This window comes from Falco naumanni, chromosome 1, assembly GCF_017639655.2.
Source record: "Falco naumanni isolate bFalNau1 chromosome 1, bFalNau1.pat, whole genome shotgun sequence".
NCBI lineage: Eukaryota > Metazoa > Chordata > Aves > Falconiformes > Falconidae > Falco > Falco naumanni.
Window position 1 is genome coordinate 73242292 of NC_054054.1, and position 19141 is coordinate 73261432.

The window sequence follows — 19141 nt, forward strand, 5'->3', positions numbered from 1 at the left end:
TCACATGTAATGATGATGTACCTGGTCTGTAAGCCACACATCGGCAAACAGAAGACCGCTTCACTCAGGAACCAGTTGCCTGAACAACACAGGACAGGGACAGCAAAGCAGAACAGCTGAGAGAGACATACAAGGCATGCACTGGTTTGGATTTTAAATGACAAAAGTAAAATTAACAGTGTTTTGTAGAGTTTAATTCACATGCAGAACTATCTTTGAGACTCACGATACACATGTTTATGCTAAGCCTCATTGGAACCAGATCCAAATCATCCCAAAGGCTGGGATTTGTCAGACCTACCTGAGACATAGTTTACACACATTGCAGTGATTTTTCCTTTGAGGAAGAGAGCAGTAGCACTTAACTTCATCCAGAAGTGCCCTTTTTCTGTTGAGATAAGCCACAAGAAAGTCACATCCAATTGTTCTGTGATAAATATGACAGAAAAGAGTCTTTGGGAAAAGAAGCCTAGCACAAAACCCTAGGGAACACTAATTGTAAGCTTATTTTAAGCATCTTGCATGGTCTGAATAGTTTACAAGGCTGTTCCAGTTGCTGAGAAGTCAGAAGTCTCAGTAATAAAGACCCTTGGGAAACTGATCCATCAGTTTTACAAGTTTACAGCACTGCTGGAAAAGGGCCAGCGAGCTGGTCCCTGGAAATGAATGAAATATTTCTGTATTACCTCATATAGCTTGCCACACCGTAGTAGCTGAGTAACTTGCAAGCGTTACTGCATTCATCATTGCAGTATCTGAATAATCCAGGGAAGTGCAAGCATAAGCGGCGATAAAAATAGTTTCACTTCTCCTTTGTGGGCAGGGTTTCCATGATTCCTAGCCTAGAAGGGAAAAATCTCCTCAAAAAGCTTCCTTCTATAGGACACAACCCAGACCCTGGGACTGGAGGCTGCCCCTCCCCAAGGCAGGTTGCTCTCCCATCCCACCCATCCCCACCCCCCGCCCCGCATGCTCCCAGGCTGGCTCTAGCAGGGCAGCAATGCTCACCTAACCTCAATTTCTGTTTCTCAGTGGACTAACCACTGGATTAATGACAATTTTGTGGGGAGACAGAGGCACACACAAGAATCGTCAGATTAGGCTTTGTGGGCTGGTTTCTCTCATCCCACAAACCTTGTGGATTGAGACATGAGCCAAATGTGTTGCAGAGGGCATTTAGGACCCATAAGAGCTTTTCATTAATAGTTACATGACCTATAGCTTAGGCCTTCTCATAGATTATTACCACTATGTTATTTTTAACACTAGCAGTCACTGGGTATACATCTATGTTTTCAAACAAAAGCATGGCTCCAGCCCAGAGGCGTTTTGCAAAACAATTTGCTGCTCCTTCCCCCTCCACCTCCTCTTTTCCTTCCCTCTCCACCCATAAAATTTACATCCACATTCAGTTATCTCTGTTTAGCTGACAGGAAGGGCAGAAGAAAAAAAATTGATGATGGATTTAAGAAAATAACACATCGTGCGTGCAGTACATAAATTCCATAAAACACTTCAAAGTGCTATAAGCCAATATGTTGTACAAAAGTACTAGGAACAGGATAATCAGATTTATTTCGAAATAGCTGCTGTTAGAAGAAAAAAATCATTGCAGAGAGAACAGAGCACATTTTCCATGTCTCACCAAAACTTTTTCAAAAATAATGCCTCTAACCAGCTCAATTTACAAGAGGGAAAACAGCATGAGAAATTACTTTTTTTCCTTCTTGCACAAATCAGAACTTGACTGCCGAGAACAATACACCCCATCCCACAGGGGTAACCTTACAGCCTTGGGCGCTCTGCTTGAAATGCCTCATAAAGCAAACAAACCCTTCTGGAATGAGCCACCTCCTTATCTATTCAGCAAGAAAGGAAGAGGTAAGGGATGAGTGATGGCAGGAAACTCAAATTTCATTCCAGTGATTAATTCTGACCAGCCTTTCATTCCTGTTGCTGGAGATGCAAGCACTTAAAAGGACCACAAAGCCAGAGACAAATGTAGACAGCTCCTTGTAAGGATGAGAGAAGCTTTCTTTTTGGCAAACAAACATGTTTCCACTGTTGTTCAGTCATCAGGATCACCAGACAGAGGGTGTGGGCTTATGGTTTTTCTTTTTTTGGGACTGTCTAGCCAGACTTTTGCATAACTTCCCCCACCCTGCCTCACTGACCTCTCTGCATCCATCTGCACAACTTTTGTGTTCTGGCTGACCTGATGAGTGATTCCCTAGATCAGCTGCGTCAGCAATGCCTTATCCCCGTGTAGGTGCACCACTGGTCCAGGGGCTGGGGTGGGTCCCCACCATCGCAGGGGGCAGCTCATCACCAGAGCCAGCTACTCATGCTGAAGCAGCCTTGGGCAAGGTGGGCACACCAAACTGTGACTGCCAAAATTATGGACATCTTAGCAGGCAGAGATTGCAATCGATTGCTTGAGATGGTGTTAGTAAGGTCTGACTTAAGAGAAAACGTGTGGGGAAAAAGGTGAGCTTAACAGCCACATGTAGTTATTGCAAGCCAAAAAATATGCAGGACTGTAAAGTAGCTTTTCATATGATAGAGGTAGATACTGACGTGAAGGAAAGATAGGACAAAATTAAGCATATTGGCTAAAAATAAGTGCCGTAGAACTCACTCCATACCTCTCCTGGATAGAAGAATCCCTTTGCTAGACTACAGAAATGCAATAGATTTTATCTCCCTGCACTTCAGGAAACTATCAGATATAGGACTGCTTGGGAAACTATTAAACAAAGTGCAGGAAATGGGGATGTCTACAAAAAAAAAAAAAAAAAAAAAAAAGAAAAAAAAAAGAAAGAAAGAAAGAAGAAAGTTGATAAGAAACTCCTAAATGACGAATTTCAAAGAAACGTATGAGTCTTTGAAATAACGTTGAGAAGGGACATATGGGGCAGCGGGAGGGCTTCGTGCAGTTACTCAGGGTAAGTTTTGAAACAGAAAGTGCTATGTATCCCATTGGTTGCACTAATGCAAAAAATCTGCTTTCTCCCTTTTGATGATAAATAACTAGGGGGGTATTCTTAACTCCGACATAGAGTGGAATAAATTAAGGCTGGCATTAGCAGCCTTGCAAGACTAAAATCCTGGAACAAACTTCAGAGCAGCTGGGACAAGGTAACCTCACTGATTTTTCTGGATGGCATTTATTCTTTTTACAGAAGACTGTGTGGTATGAGCATAATAGGAGACACAAGCTGGCTTGCTGTAGGAGAAATCAAATTCAAAGAAAATGCACTGTGAGTTCTCCACCTGATCTAATACAAGTAGTTCCTCTTCTCACCCCTAGACAAAATTCTTGACTTAAGTGTAGTTTCTCAAATATCTTCAGTTTTTTCCAAGTAAGAGCAGCCTGGCCCTTCAAACTTACTGCTACCTCCTCATTCTGAATCAGAAAGAAAAACTACTGAACCTGGAAAACAGTTTCAGCTGTTCATTTCAGCCTGTGCCTTTGATGATTGCTGGTCAACCTCTTCGTGGCTGGATGTAGCTTGTGAACCATGACTTGGTCCCTTCGGCCTCAGGGAGCATTTCGCTCTCTTAAACATCTCCCTTCATGTGTTGAGACTGACAAAGGGTTGGTGTCTACTGCTAGTTGTGATGCAGGTTTGCTCTTCAGGAGCGAAACTGGGAGCTCCTCTTTTCACACAGCCTTGCAACTTCCCAGTGGAAAGATGCAGTTACTCTCATCAGTGAATTGGATTTTTTAAGGCCAAGACAAAAAGTCTGACAAATACTTTGTTGAGTGCTTTGATATCATTCAGACTGCAGGCATTGATAAAAATAAAACCTATTGTGTCTATTATTAGGAATAATAAAACACACTTGACCTTTATACTCATTAATCAGTTTTGGGGGACAGCTGTTTTCAGAGAGGAATGGCCTTGAATAATTTTGCATTTTCACCTTGCCTTAAAAATTTGTGATATTGAACATAATCTTTAATCCTTGAAACACTTTAAATATCAGGAATAAATTATTAGTTTATGGCTTTTCCCTCTTCCCCATATCTTTGGGAAGTATCAACTTCTCTAGCTAAGGGCAAGATACAGGACGTACCATTCCAGTAGCGGTCGTTCTTCACATGCAGCTTTACTCCAATGGCTAGAAACCTGGCTTGACCCTAGCTAAATTAAAAGGAGGAACTAAAACAAGCAGGAGTTTTAATAAAAGTGACATTGCATCAGGTGCCAAAACTTTCTGGAGCAGCTAAAGTTTGCAAACAGAGTCATGGATTTTGGCAAAGCACTGGCATGCTTTGATGAGGTCACCAAAGGTGTAAAGTGACCGCAAGACATTGTATTTGATTATCTCTTAGATTTATGGAGGATTTGCTTGCTTGGAAAGAATTTTTAGAATGATTGGCATACACAATTTGTGTAAGCTAATGGCATTAGATTTTATATACAGTTCTATTTATATACAAACTGGGGGTAGTTTTGCTTCTTGATCTAAGTTCATGCGTAGGCGGGGGTGGGGGTGGGTGTGAGTCTTCATTTGCTGCTTGCACGTTCATTTGGACACATCTCCACAGCCAATGCCAAACCATCCTACAGCAGAAGGGCATCATTTTACTCCCACTTAAGATTGCCAGAGACCTCTAGTCAACAACCACCAGGGCAATAATGGCATTGGCCAGCAAGGAACCAAACAAGATTTATGAGTGGCCTTTATGTAATGGACACAGAAGGCTTTGTGTACTTTTTTTTCTGATAATAGCCTACCTACCTGACAAAAGGGATTGAATAGAGAAATAGTTGTAGAATCTTGGTGCTTTAAAAAAATATCTTCTAGGGTCTGAGTGTTTATCTCTTTGCAGGCCCTCATTTTTCAGTTCCACTCAAAGGCATGTTTAAGCTGTGTACATATATGTTCATACATTTCCTAAGGCTTACAGTAAAAGCCAGGGAAAAAAGTATCCAAGATATGAAGAGGACTGGGTGGGGTTAGTCTGCTGACATTAATTTATAAGCCCTGTTCCAAAGGACAATTGTCTCTTCCAAAGGTCTCACCACCAGCCCCAGGGTCTGGTGGGAAAGGGATTGAACAAAATCCTCCCTTTTCCCATAGGTATTCCTAAAAAATGAAATGGATCTTGAGCACCTTTGAAGGTAGCTAACTGTTTTGTTCCCTCTGCAAATGAGTAAAGCTACACCTGAAGGAACAACCCAGCCTATCTCAGCAGAGGCAGAGGAACAACAGCAAAAGGCTGAACACAAACACTTCTTTCTTTAGAAGGGCATTGCTTACTAGAAAAATGGCGAGAAAGGAGGAGGATCGTGCCATAGGGCTTTTAGCTTTTTTCTTCTTTGTTTTTAAATTCTAGAGGAAACAGTTTCATAAGAATAGGAACAACTTAGGGAGGGAAAGGGAAACAGACTGAAGATGGGGAAGCAGATGCGAATCGTAGAAACAAAGTCTCTTACCTGCATGCTGACTGTAGGGGTGGAGAAGAAGACATCACAGGGTTTCTAGGTGAATTTGTCAGATTCACTCCACTGCCCGTTGCTCTCTAGCCAGGGCACCTAAATAAGAGGCAACACTGTCATGGCTGTAGATAGAGAATTCAGAGCAATAGAAATAAAAAAAGTTTATTCCAGCTGCATTTAAAGGAGAAAAAAATGGCTGAGAAAAGGTTGAGCTAATGCATCTCATAGGCCCACAATAGCTGTCGTGCATCTCTTGTTTTAAGAGTGATTTGTAAGGCACCTCGTTAGTTAAGGACTATTTTGAGAGCTGGATCAGAGATGGAGATAGGGGCAAAGAACTGAAAAAAATGGTCTGCTCTACAACGAAGGACAAAATGTAAACAGCAAAGCATGATTTCTTGCAATCCCTCTTTCTCCAGAAGCTCTGACCTTCTCCCAAAATTCACTCTGTTGTGGACTTTCTCTCAGGCTTTGTGAAGCGCAGAAAAATCTGAAGTGGAGAAAAATCAGTTTCTTCATCAGATGGGGAGGAAAAATTGCTGTTTATAAACATTTTAATTAGGAAGAGGTTACAGAAACTCGATGCTAACTGTAGAGTGTGACACAGGATCATGTCAGCTAGCTCTGTTCTACATGGCAGTCCTATTCCTAACAGGGTTAACTCAAAACCTGCTTCTCTGCTTAACCATCATAGAAAGCTATTTTATCATTTGCGACTCTCTAAGCTTTATTTTGCCAATTTCTATTTATGGCAGCATTCTCTCCCACATATGCTGCCATCTCCTCTTCTTACAGCTAATTCCTCATGTGCTGTAATTTCCTGAATGGCTTCTTGTTTTTTCATGAGTTAAGTCTATTCTTCTTACTGTCTAATCCAGGATTTGTGCCAGTCAGCTAAGGGGAACTGGACTAGTTCATACATTTACTTTTCAGACTCTGTGAAGAGAGTATGCTTTAGTTTTGTAGATGCTAGACTAGATTTTTGCCTAAATATACATCTTAGTTTTATAGATGTCACCACCTGAGGTGCACTTTTACAGAGGAGGTCTAAGATATTGCCCAAGCCGGTAAGGGAGGCAAAAAGGTTTTCTTCTAGCCCAGAGCACACGCTCTCTTGTGACATGTGATGTTATAGAGGTTTTTGAACCTAAATTATGGCTAGACTGTGTGGGTGCCAGGATTTGGAAGTCTCTAGTGACACTACACCTGACACCTGCAAGAACTTAATTGAGGATCTGGAGCATCTGTGGAGAGTTTAATCCCTAAACACAAACAAATGAAACTCCCTCATTCCTAGCTGCTCAGAGAGTGGATTCCTCCAAAAGAAAATAAAAATCCTAACTACTTAGAATGTACCGAACAAACTCTTGTATTTAGTATTAATAATACACATAAATGTCTAGGAAAAGAAGTGGAAAACAGATAAAATTCCTTTTCTTCTTTAGGAGCTTGTTTCTTTCTGACTGCCACCTCTTTCTTTCTAATCTTAGCACTGGAGGTAACTGGGAGGGAGAGAAAAGAGAAAGGATCATTATCTAGAATGAAAAAAATGGCCACCTCCTTGCCGTCAAAAAAAGCCCCCCCTTTTCTTCTCTGGGATTTGGAGGACTCAGCAGGGGACAGTGCAGTCAGAGCAGAGGCAAAAGGAGATATATTTTTTTACCTGAGGAGCCTTAACCTCTTTGAAAGTTGCTGGGACAGCTTCAGCTCTTTGCATTTGTCCCTGCTCTCTTTGTAATTTTTATAGGTTTGGGTTCTGTTTTGTTTTTTGTTGTTGTTGTTTTTTTGTTTTGTTTTTTTTTAATCAGGGGGTTTAGTGAGTTCGCTGCTCTCTTTGGCAACACAAAGCTGCTCTCAGACCAGGAGGCTGGGCTGTGCAGGTGCACGGCTGTTCACCCCAACGACAGAAGAGAGCCTCTCTGAACAAGGTAATTCCCGTTTTATTTTAGGGACACAGTGCTGCAACAGGGAGAGATTTGGGCAAAGATGAGAAAAAGCAACAGAGAGAGAAGAAAAATAAAATCCTCGGTAAGATCTAACTGATAACTAGAAAACAAATAAATGGAAAGTTCTATTTCACTTGGTATTTTAATAATGTTTTCATTCTTCATAAAAGTAGGCTTTAAAAAATAGCTTTCTATGCACTAAAAATCAGACCTAATCCTGACATGGTTTTTACTGGATAACCTGGACTCTTGGCTAGACTTGTCTGGGACAGGGATTTCAGAAACTCTTCCTGGCTTTCCTATAATAACGCATCACGATCTTGGGCAAGCCCTTTAGCAACAGCATTGCTGTGGGTTCGCAAGTGCAGATGTCCCTGCTGGAAAAAGAAACCTCGCTGATGACACCTAGTGTTTTCCCAAGTCACAGCCGAGACGACTTTAACGGGTACCCCAAGGGTCGGGTGGGCAAAATTGGAGTTTATACCCAGGGGCTTACTTTTCCACAGCCACGTCCATGAAGGATAGCTACAGAAACCAATTCACTGTCATCACGTCAGCAGGGAAGGAGCCCGAACCTCAAAGAATTCACATCTGCTGACACAGCACAAACCCCCACCGATTACAGGCTTTGCCACTCTCCCCAGCAGCCTGGCAATTAATTCTTCTAGAGGATGTCTGTGCAAGGAGGTTTACTTGTCTGAAAACCAAATCACAGACTCAGATAGAGTAACATGCAACTGCCAACTTTCCAGCTTCGCTGTAAACCATAACAGCATCTAATAATAAAAAACACGGGGTGCAAGAAGTGGTTTCTACTGATCTTCAGTAGGAGAAATGGACTTCTGACTGTGGATGTATAATGAGGCTCAGAACAGAAACTTCCCTTTTTATTCATTTGAAGCAGTATAATGAATTTAACAGTGAGCACTTTTAGCAGCAGTATGCAACTGTGTTTCCTGACAGGGCCTATTTCACAGCTGTACAATAGCACAGTACAAAAAAATTTGGAGTCAGACTTCTCAGCTGATGTGAAGCACTCAACATCGATATCACAATACAAAGTCCAAAAGCACAGCTAGGAAAAAAATCAGATTGGGTGCAAGCCTGTCATACGCAAGTCCTGCTGGTTCCTGCCAAGCAGTAAGTGGAAGGTTTTGCTGGTTGTGAGGAACACGGTGTAAAGTCACACACCTTTGTTTCCATCTTCCCCCTTTGGGCAGGCAGAAAGCCCACCAAAGAGCCAAACCAACTGAGAGGATCATGAAAGAATGAAAGAGCAAATGAGTTTTCCCAAATCTCTTAATCCTCAGACACCAGACCAAACAAACAGGACCAGTCACATTCATTGCAAAAAGCCAGTACCCAGACTAATTCCTGCACGGTTACAGACAGTGGATAAAGCTTTACAACCTTTTTTTTTTTTAAAAAAAAAAAAAAAATCAAAAACCAAAACCAAAGAAAAGCACTGAGACCAGCTGAAAAGGGAAGAAAGCAAATTTGTCCTTGCCTTGTACTGTTGCACACAGCATCCAGTAAAATTCAGCTTAGGTCTACAGATCTTGAAGGCAAAGAAAGAAAGATACAGAATCACATGTGGGAATGCAGATGCTGAGAATAAATCAGCAGAGACATTTCAATAGAGGTACAAGACTGGCAGAGCAAGGCATTGGCACAGCCTCTATTTAACAAATGAATTGTCAGGGCAGCATATTTCTGGGAAAGCTTTTGGTAATTCCTTTCTCACCACTCCCCTGCACACTGCGTGAAGCGATGACTGAGTATTTACAGCCTGGCTGTGTCAGGGGGGCTGACAGTCTTGCTGATTTAAAACATAGTTCTACTAGGAAAAGTGACTCTGTGAACGATAACCTCATGGCTTTCTATTTATTGCACCTCACTGATTTCCAGATCAAGTGAACTGGAGGGGGGGGGAATAAATTTACAAATCACTCAGCCAGATTGGGTTCTGTCTTGTTACCCATCAATGCCAATTAACAATCTCTGTCTTTTCTCATAACTGAGCAAATCCAAGCTGAAAGGTTCAGTGTAGCTTTTCTACTTTTGCCGTTTAAATGTGAGAAATTACTCCCTCCAGAGCTCCCTTCCCTGCAACATACAACTCTTCCTCGGCAGCCAGGTGCCCTGGACCTCTGCCCCAAAGAAGAAATGCCTCAGGGTCTCCCCTCCCAGATAGCAGAGGAGAGAGAAGGGGATGCTGTACCTGCTCAATTCTTTCTTATGTAAAGAAAAGTGAACTTTAGGCACAATTTTAGTGCATGTGTTCCCCTCTATTACATTTTTTTAAGCTCTCCTCCTCACTCCAAACTGTCCTTTACACTTGAAACACCCATCGTTCTTTTACCTTAGTCCTGCTCTGCTAGACATATATGTTGCATGGCAACATAAATCATTAATAACTCCATCAAAGTACATGGAATCAAGCCAGTAGGAGAAAAAGAATAAACAGTCCAATTTTCCCCCTATTAATCTGGCCCATGTGTTCTCCATTTTCTTTTCCATTAGGCAAATAGCCACTGAGTATTCAATGCTGTATAGAATATACTGCAAAAATGTAACCAGGCAGCTTAGTTCAGCTGCTCAGATCGTGCAAGGCCATCAGCATTTTAAGACTGCCTCTCAATTTGCTCTGGATCAAACTCTAAGGGGGCTGCAATTTCATGGACCAGGACTAGAGCTGGCCACAGAAATGTTTTTGTTGTTTTTTCTTTCATTCCGGTTTTGCACAAAAAAAAAAAAAAAAAAAAGAAAAAAAAAGGAAAAAGAATGCAGAAAACTGTATTCTGAAGAGATTTTTCAGCTTTGTTTTCCATCAAAGCAGAGAAGGCTGGATTTTCTGTTGCATATTTTCTTCCTGCTCTCCCCCTTCACTCTGCTACGTGGCCCAGAGATCCTTTTCCATCAGTTCACTTTGTAATGCTGCAGCTTTTCAAAATTTGGCTATGTTTAGGAAAGTGTTGGAAAACAGCAAAAGGAAAAATGAAAAAAAGGAAGAACTGCCAAGCCATAGATGCAATTGACTGTTACCTTCAGTAAGGAAGCATGGAAATCAAGGAGGAATGCTTTTAATATGTAACTACTTCCTTTAGAAGAATTTCATGAGAACTGGGAGGCAAACGATCCATATAAAGCAAAGCTTTAGCATGTTTAAGGAATCTCGGCTCTGCTTTCTCACAGGAAGCTGAACTCAAACTTTGACCTCCAGTTCCTCCATCTCTCAGCTTTAGGTAACAGATGGGATCCTGAGACACTTTTGGAGCAATGTTTCCATATTTACCAGTTAAAAATGGAAAAGAAGGGAGCTCTGGTAATCCCCAAGGAAATACTGCTTCTCTTTGGGCAATATGTTTGAAAAATTGATTATATTAAAAAAAATAAATAATAAAATTCTGGAAGACCACAGTGCAGAACCAGGAATTTGATGTCAGCTTTTACACAGCCACTATCAGTTCTCCTGCAGGTCAGAGCACATGAAACTAGGAGCAGAGTGACAAGCACCACTTCAAAAATGTCTGTTTTTAGAAGACTGATTGCACTTTAATTAGCACATAGCTTGTCTCTTGATAAACCCCCTTGTACCTCTAAGCACAACTAATGGTGAGCTGCAGCCTCTCCCAGAAAAAACAAACAAACAAACAAACCTGAAAGCAATTAGTGGAAAAATGAGTAAGTATTATTAATAGTTACATTTTCTGCACCTACTGTTTCAGTGGCAACTCCTGCTTCTATTTCATCCATTATCCTCTAGCAGCATGATGGGTGGCCATGAATACTGATCAGACTGGGATTTTTTTACTGCACTGAAAAATCCATACTTGCTGGCAGACGGAGTGGCAGAGTATCTTGTCTGCCGTTTTATAAACTTTGTTTATCTATCTCCTTCATCTGCCCTTTGTCTCCCCCTCCTCACTGCCAGCTTGCTGCCCATTGGTAAGATTGCAACCATATATTAACGCCGGCAAGAATATGGTAATGGCACCATAAGTGGCAAGACAGCCTTGACAATGCACATCAATTACTGGGATGCATAGTGTGACAATAAAGGAGCATCTTGATTAAAAGCTTAATTTGCCTATACATCTCACAGTTACTGACTTATTAGTAGCTTCTTATATTACTGTTAGGATTTCAAAGGCATGTATTCAAAGCCACAGCAGAAAAAAAAATATGTATTTTTCCTTCGTTTTAAGACTTAATATGTTTTCATGATAATTTTCTCCCAAGCTGCTTTGTAGCACCAAGGTTGTTAGAAGCCAGTTTTCTGCTTCTTGCTGGCTGCAGCAAAAGTTATCATCAGCAGTGATTCTGCGGAAGAAATTCAACTCGCCTATCATCAGCAGTTCCTGTAATTGCAGGTATCTTATTTTCACCTGGTAGCCAGCATCAAGCATTTTTGAATCCAGGTATAAATAAATAACATTCAGGTGTAATGAAGTACCAAGGGCCAGGGAACAAACTGGAAAACAGTGCTGGAGTTTTTTTTCAAGCCCCATAGTTGTAGCTTATGAGTATCTGAGACAGAAAAAACTACTACACCTCTTCAGTATCACCTACGCTAATAAAGGCAGCTGAGAAACCCCAGAGATGCTTCTTGTACAACAGAAAAGGGGCTCAACTACAGATGTGTACTGGAGATTTTCTCCTGGGGAAAAGAGCTCTGTAACCTTTTAGCACCATTTTTGCTGGGCCTCAGGGCGATAAATCCTAGTGGGAGGAGGAAGGCGTGAGGCACAGCGCGAGAACAGCAGAGGCTCCTGCACCCCCAGGTCCCCTTGCTGCCTGCACGGGGCCACCGAGGAGGGGGTGCCAGGGCTGTGATAAAACACCAGTCCATGGTAAAATGACCTACAGCGTACTGCTCAGCCAGACAGAGCACCAGGGAGAAATCAGCCCCTCCAGCAAACTCTCCCTCCTTGCATCAGTTGAGCATATAAATGTATATAAGCATGTGAAGGCCACGCTGGCAGGCCCGTCCTTAGGCTGCTGCCGGCTAGAGGGGTGCTATCTGCAATCATGTTATCTGCCCCCTCAAATCTGCATGTTCTTTTGAATCTTTCTTTGCAGCATATTTGAAGGATTTCTCGCTTGTCACATCTTATTTTGTTCACATTGAAATACTCCATTATTTATTTCTTGTCAGAACACAGAGAAATAAAAAGAAGTCTTACCTGACTCAGCTGTTTCTTCAAACCCTCTCTCCACAGGGCCGCCCCTCCCAGCCCCGATTTGTAAGGGGAAGCAAAATCACTCTGGTGTTGCCTGACATTAACTCGAGACACCTGCCATGGTGGCAGAGCTCTAGAAGAACGCCTGAAAGGAAGGCTCAAGAGCAAAAACTGTGAATTATTTTCCAAGTTACCCTGCTGTGCCAGTTTTAGGCAGTTTTCATCCTGCCTCTCTTTATTTTGCACTTGCTTCTTACGCACTGTGTTCCCGCTTGCTGCTCTCATCTGTGCAAGTCTTCTAAGTTTCAGCTCATATCGCTGAAATTTAGTTTCATTTCCCGGTTCATATATTTTGTGCTTTAAAAAGCCAACACCTTTGTCTTTCCTCCTGAAAGTGTGACTCCACTATACAGTAGCTTCTAGCTATACCATAGCTTTTGGTTCCATTGCATGTTCATCTTAAAAACTAAATTCTAGAAGGCATGGGTCTCTGCTGCTTTCCTCCGAACCAGGCTTTGCCAGACACTTTCTCATTATGTCACTCAGATTCAATTTCGCTTTCCTTCGGACTAAATATTGCCACAGATATCTAACACTTTCACTCTGCTATATAAAAATAGAGAGACCTTTCGTCCACTTCTTTTAAAATCTTTTGCGTTTCACGTGTAATACACCAGAAACCTTTGCAGGAAGCGTTTCTGGTTTCTCCTCAAACTACCAACCAATTACTTGTGTTTAGATGGCTGGAGTCTAGCCCTTCATTTTTAACATGGTGAGAAGTGTTTCCATCCTCCTCGGTGCCCGGGAGCTGGATATAGCCTCTGCGTCACCTGAAATCCAAGAGCACCCCTGTGGCACGTGGCCCAGGACATTCCCCGGAGCTGCAGGCCACTGCCTTGTTTTTAGTGTGCTTGTTTCCTCCGAGTGCTTTAGAGCAGCAGGAGAATAAAAGGTGACATTTTTAAAAGAGATTGCTGCTTCGAGTTGCAGCAACATATGTGGCTTTTCCCTCGATAATGTCACTAAAGGACCTCACAGCTTCACTTGTCCTTTAGCTATAAAGCCTCCTTGCTGTCACTGCTCCCCTTTTTTGCTGCTAGTGGAACTGGGAAAAGGTGTTTTTACTAGCAAACTGTGGAGACACCTATGACGAACTCTGTGTAAAGAGGGGCTCAGTGGGACATAGCCAGCTGTTCAGGCATGACACAAAATCCCTAAATCAGTCATGGGGAAAGTTAAAAATATCTGCAATACCCTTGTTGTCGAAGGGGAGAGACTAAGCCCAAGGACCTGCCTGCCTGCCCCTGGCTGTCTTTGCAGACACCAGGTGATGCATAGGTGGGTGTATTTTGGATCACAGCAGCATGAAAGCACCCAGGACTTAACAGCTACAGAAGCTGAAGTTATCGATTGAAAGGGGTTTTTAGGTGCATTTTCTGTGCAAAACACTTGCCCTCGAGAGGGGTGGCAGGAGCAGTGTGGAGGCAACAACCACAATATTTGACAGTCTGCTCAAAAGCGAGTCCTTTTCCCCCCATGGTTAATGACCCTTTTTTGCTCACCCCATGGTTTTGCTCGTGGGGCTACAACAGGTCTGGTGCTACCAACATAGCCACTGCAGCAGGACCTAGCTGTAAGCATTCGCCAGGAAGAACAGCGTATGGAAAAGACACGCTCATTAAATAGGCTATTACATCATGTAATGAATTCCAGGAAAATGCCTTGTGTTTTGATCGCGGGCATTCAGAGCGGGAACTGCTAGTACAGCACTTGAGATAAGGAAGAGGCCAGATAGACTTAAATAGGAAATCTTAGCATGACTTCTTATGTAATTATCTGTCCCCCATCACCATGAGGTCTGCATGTCTCTGGCAGATAAAAATAGAGTGGCCTTCCTCCGCCTTTCTCTCCGTCCAGCCTGTGGGAGGAAAGGCTTGACTCACTTGCATATGTTTGGGTGAGCCCTGCAAGCCACATCGGCAAAGAGAAACAAGGGTCGTGCATGCTGAAGCAACACTGGCCTCTCCCTAAGCTGCAGCAGACAGACAGGCAGGGAAAATATATTCACCCAAGTTATTAGTTGACCTGAACGGACCAGAGGCTGCCCCTGGCAAGCATCGCTTCTCCATGCCCTGACTCTGGGGAGACAAACACCTCCCACCGAGGCACCCTGTGCTCCCAGCCACTCTGGGCTGCAGAAAACCAGTCAGGGCTTATACCTACTTACCTTTTGGGTTTTGGGGGTTTGCTGCACCAAAAATAGTCCTCATCCACCTGCCTGCAAGCCGAAGGGAGGCGACGCTTGCCTGCAGGGGTGGCTCTGGCAGGGCACGCCGCACTGGAGGAGGCAGAACAGGCACTGGGGGTGACAGTGTCCCTTGTGCTTCACCAGGGCAGTATGAGGACATTTAGACAGATGTGTTGTGCGCCCTCATCCTTATGCTACCCATAGCTATTTCCTTTCAAAGACAATATAAGCATAATATTAATTTTCTAACAGGACATTCCATGCAGCATATTCAAAAGATGCTGGGACTTTCACTGTCATTGCCAATGTTTTATAATATTAAGACTAGAAAGTTCAGTTACTATGCAAAAAAAGAAAACATCCTGCTGGCTGAAACAGAAGCGTGGGCCACAGGTTTTCCAAATTGGTTATTAAAAAGAGTTATATTCTTTGGGAGAGAAGGCTTGGAAACCTTGCTTTTAGAAATACTATATTTATATTAATCCTTGGTTACTGCTGTGAGGCATGCCAGATTAAGGAGTGAGGATATTAATCCAGTGCCTGCTATGTGTCCTAGAGTGGGTCCCAGGCATACATTTTGGTGGCAATTCCAGCTGTTTGAAGCCATCATTGAAATTCACTGTATTATACTGTTAGAAATGCTGTGGCAAAACTTGGATCCCAGTTGAGATCCAACTTCATGGATGTTGCCTTGTTTGCATCTAGGGGTTTCTTTTGTATTTTTGATGTAATACCTACAGAGGAAACCCAAGTATTTTATTGATTTTGACCACGTGCTACACTGAGAGAGGTTGAAGGTTCTGGTGTCTTGGCTTGGGCTGGGGAGAGGAAGAGACTGCCACAATGCTACCATCTGGGCACACACTCATGCTTCATCCCAGCCTCTGCTAATGTTAGATGAAGATAATTACATTTTCCTCCCTCCCAGAAGAGCTGGGAGACAGCCTGTTGATAAGTTTTTCTCCAAAGTGCTTGCCAAATGCTTAAATGGTCTGTAATATTTTGCAGATACTTCTTTAACTGCAAGCACATTGCATTTCTGCTCCAAGTTTTTCAGGCTTTTTCTCCATCTTACCAGTGATGCTGTCAGAAGAACAGGCAGAGGGCAGATGCACAGCAGCGTGGGAGAGGAGGGGGAAAGGGTCTGGATCAGGGTGTCCAGGGGCAAGGATAAGGCAAAATGATGCAGCGTCTCCTCCCAGAATAAGCAACAAAAGCAGCTTTGCAGTTTGCCTGTGGTATCCAGCGGCTTCACTGCACTGCTGTGCCAATGGGTTGGTGCTCCTGGTTCAGGTGGGTGGGATGGGACCTGTCCTCTGGGAGAGGAGACCATCAGTGGAGATGATGCAGCCTCAGTGGGGCTCCAGGGAAGGCACCTTCCAGGCAGCGATCAGCCACGCTCTGTGAGAACTGGAGGGCACCAAATGCAATTACCAGGCATTGCCTCAAAACAAGCAAAGGGAGGTTCTGTTTTGTGTAAATTACAATTAAACCACAGAGCCTGTGGGGTGTTTTGGTAGTTAGGCTTTCACATGAGTCCCAGAAGCAATTCCATAAATCCATGGAAGAAAAAAAGAGGTCTGTGAAAGCTATTTAAATACAATTTCTGGTCTAGAACTGCTGAAGGCTGGGAGAGCATAGCAGGAAAGTATTGGTAGCTGTTTTGCTTCTCTTCCTAGATACTTGTTGCTGGTCACCATTGGAGACAGGATATTAAGTTAACTGGACCCTTGGTCTAAGTCTGGGAGTTGGTTTTGATTGGTGGTTTTTTTCATTTTTCAGTGCAAAAAATCATGTTTCTGTCTATTCAAACTGGAGAGCAAATCTTGAAGAGAAGGTCAAGACTCATGAAAATTCACTGTGGTGGACCCCTACTTTTTACCCAGTTTTGTGATTATTTTAGGGTCTGGCTTGTTTGAGTGTTTGCAGTCACTCATTCTGAGCCTCACTGTGTTTGCTAGAGTACAGATCTGGACTCTAGGAGCTGAATGGAGGAGATTCCTACCTGCCCTTAACCTTGATATGTCCACTGACTGATTTTCTCCCTTTTTTCTTCCTTGTATCATTGAAACCACTGATTTATCTGTAGGCTGTGGTATCAGAGTGTTCAGTATTTTAAGACCGTTGATGTTCCAGAAGTGCAGAACAGCCTTTTCTGAAACAGACGCCTGTGAAGAAGAGAGATTCAAACTAGCAAACTTTGCGGGGTGGTTAAAAGCACCCTCCAGATATTCCATTTTCAGCTCTTATCTTACACAAATCTGGAAAAGCACCTTAGTCAGAACGGAAACATGCCGTGGGCATTTCTCCTCTGGAAATCTTAGTTGTTAATTCTTGCTGGACAGGAAGAGCTTCACCCAAAAGCAAATGCTCAGTGCATCAGCAGCACCAGAGTGTGGCAAGACAACCCAGCTATGAAGGACCATTTGCCAGGTACCTACAGAAGCACTCAGAAGCTGTTCCAGGAAAAATCATCACGTGGGGAAAATAAATCCATACCAGCACAAACTCAAAGGCTTTCTGAGGAAGAACCCTATGCCAGCTGGGAGGCATGCCAAGGCATCCGTGAGAAAAAAAGAAAGGAAAAAGCCAACCAGTCACTCCCAAAATAGGCAAGATAGTGAAACCATGGAAAACTACAGAAGACTTCTTTTCACTTGCCTATTTCTGTTGGCCTCACAGACCAGCACATCTGGTAGACTAAAGGTTGGGAAGGCGAGGCATGTAGTGGAGAGCCCCAAAGGCCTGTCAGAGGGTTTGGCACTTGCTGCCGGACTCTCTGATGCTGCAAAATAAGGTCTTAAGCTACACTGCAATTGTAAACATAATTTGGGACCAGGAGGAGAAGGTCAAACCAAGTCAGCTCCCAGCTTTAGAAAACCATGTGGGTTTTTCGACAGTATGACAGCAGAGAGGGAAATAAAACAAAACGCAGGCTTGGCCTTTCCAGGCTGCTGAAGCTCAAGTTACTTTCACATTACAAAATACCTTAGGGGACAGGCAATTTTCTGCTAAATTTTTAAAAAAGGATGACAGAGATCCTACTGGTCATTCAGCAATTTTTCCCCTCAGCAAATCAGAAGCGGTTATTTGCTCGACGGCTGTACATCATCAAGAAATGTGCTGCATTTCTCCAGTGAGACTCCTGCCTTGTACGCTCTCCTGATGGTCACCCGTGCACTGAAACTCAAAACAAGCTCAGCCTACTTAAAACCACAAACAAACTGGTCATCTCAAGACATTTGTAATACCAGGATTTGATTTTTGTGGGTATTTGGACTTTAAAAAAAATAAAAAAAAATATTACTTTACTGAAGCAATTGGTGTCTGAGACTGGCTGCTGATGGTTGCCACTGGGGCTACAGCTGGCTATATGTCATCACTTGTACGAGGCTTGAGCTCGGTATAAAACACAGTTGTTCCTTTTGTGTCTAAAATGCATATGCCCCAGGCTCAAAAAAAAAAAAAACCCAAAACAACCCAACACTTAAAACCCCATATAATTTTCAGAATACACTAATTCAGACAGTTTATGCTAACTTATTACTGTGCCAAAACTGACACCTCACTTGAACAGCCTCTTTTCCTCCCTAGACACGTGTAAAGATAGCAGTCATATCCCCCTCAGTCTTTTTCTGCTGAGCTTAACAAGGCAAATGAAGTTTGCTCTTGCAGATAAAAGAAAATTTTTATCCCCCTTTCCTCCACATGCTCGTGCCCAGATGGTTGAGTCTGGTGACAGTGACCCAAACGTGGCAAAGCTGCTGGTGGCTCCAAGTTAATTTCTGTCGGGTTATCCGTAGATGGAGTTAGACAAACACACTTGGATGTATTAATCGGTTGGATACAGTTTTTTACATCTGTTATGAAGATGGAGTTGGCCATTTTGCTGCACTCCTGGTGGCTCCACAATTTCCACTATAAGCTGCTGTTTTCATTGACTGCTTACCCAAGTCAAATGTGTTCAGTCTCACATTTTCCACACTTGTAGTCTGCTCTGGGCTGGATTTTTTTTTCTCCGTCTCAGGAAATAGGGATCATTTGTTTCCAAGAGCACACCCGTGGAAAATTAGTTGTTAACGTTAAATACATCCATCTGTTCCTTTGAAGAGCTTTACCACCTGCTTACAGTGGAAAGGAACCTGAAATTTGGCAAGGAGAAACTCTAGGGAGGCATCTTCTGCTGTCCCTATGAAAATCTATCCACTCTTAGTTCCCTATAAATTTCTGGAAAATACAATTTTCATGTGCACCCACTAGCACATGTGTCTTACTGTTCCATAGGGATCAGACCAGCCCCTCAGCATGGATGGA

At 42.9% G+C, this 19141-nt stretch overlaps 1 long non-coding RNA gene across 1 annotated transcript; it reads right to left on the reverse strand.

The window, feature by feature from the left end:
* LOC121082732 lies at positions 1–6867 on the reverse strand. Its single transcript, XR_005826099.1, has 4 exons — positions 5880–6867; positions 5448–5546; positions 687–842; positions 1–427 (listed from the first exon to the last, which is right to left on the reverse strand). It is a non-coding gene; the product is annotated as an uncharacterized LOC121082732 (long non-coding RNA).
* Positions 6868–19141: the final 12274 nt, after the last annotated feature.